The sequence below is a fragment of the Schistocerca piceifrons genome, chromosome 9 (assembly GCF_021461385.2).
Source record: "Schistocerca piceifrons isolate TAMUIC-IGC-003096 chromosome 9, iqSchPice1.1, whole genome shotgun sequence".
NCBI lineage: Eukaryota > Metazoa > Arthropoda > Insecta > Orthoptera > Acrididae > Schistocerca > Schistocerca piceifrons.
Window position 1 is genome coordinate 180,484,465 of NC_060146.1, and position 1,359 is coordinate 180,485,823.

Genomic DNA, 1,359 nt, shown 5'->3' on the forward strand with positions numbered 1-1,359 from the left:
TCCTATCATACCTACATGTTTAAATACTCATGTCGCCACAAATGTTGTGCTTGAGGTACTCCAGTTTTTACTTATGTTTCTATCATACCTACATATTTAAATACTCGTGAAATTCATATTGTATAGCATTTGTCAGATGGAGAGGGTCATAAGATAAAAGTTACATGCCAGCCGAATGTTTGGATATACAAAGCAAAGATTTTGAATAATGTAGAAAATTACTGTACAAAATCGTTTGTGGCACTGAAATATATATTCATAATTATGTCTAGACTGAACAACTGTTTGGATGGATCAGTGGAAGCAACAAAAGCGCCTCTTTCAAAAGGACAATGTCTCACTGTAGTACAAGCAGACAAAAAACCACGTGTGCATGTATGATTATGAAGCAAAAAAGATATTTTTGTGCCTTGAAGATAAGTAAATGGTTCTCCTACTGGAGAAAAATCCGACTTTGCTCTTAACGTACTCTTAATCTTCGTATCAGAAAGTAAAATGGAAGATTACTTTGAAAAATGTACTGCATTTTTCAAGGTAATTATGTGACCCCTACAATTCACTTCCAATGTCTGCAGTATTGAAGTTCAACTGAATTATTGTCTTTCTTGTATCAAGGTCTGGAGCAGAAATGAATATTCAACTTGCAGAATAACTCCATTGTTACACTTGACAATCCTACTTTCAACTTTTGTTTTTGCTGAATTATTGTTCATTCTGACAAAACCCACCAGCGGTAGCCGAGCGATCTGAGGCGCCTTGTCACGTTTTCGCGTAGCTCCCCCCCCCCCCCCCCCCCCCCCCGCCCCCTCCGTCGGAGGTTAGAGTCCTCCCTTGGGCATGGGAGTGTGTGTTGACCTTAGCGTAAGTAGTTAGATTAAGTAGTGTGTAAGCTTATGGACCGATGTTTTCAGCGGTTTGGTCCCGTAAGACCTTACCACAAATTTCCAAAATAGTGACAAAAAACGATCACTATAGTGATATACTACAACCCCCTACTTAGCGCTCATACAGGGATCATGAGGATAAGGTTAGAATAATTACTGCATGCACAGAGGGATTCGAACAATCATTCTTCCCATGCTCCACGCATGAATGGAACAGGAAGAAACTCTAATAACTGGTAAAATGGGACGTACCCTACACTCCGCAATGCACCTCACAGTGTTCTTCAGAGTACAGATGGAGATAAACTGTTAATACAATCATTGGCAGACACACTAATTGTTTCTTAGAGGTTCTGTGATATGTATGACAGTGTGAAGCCTTCAACTTGTAAATTGCACATCCCCTACCACACAGTGGCTGTCCACAACGAAGCTCTCCCTCCCCCCCCCCCCTCTCACCTTTCTCCCCTCCCCT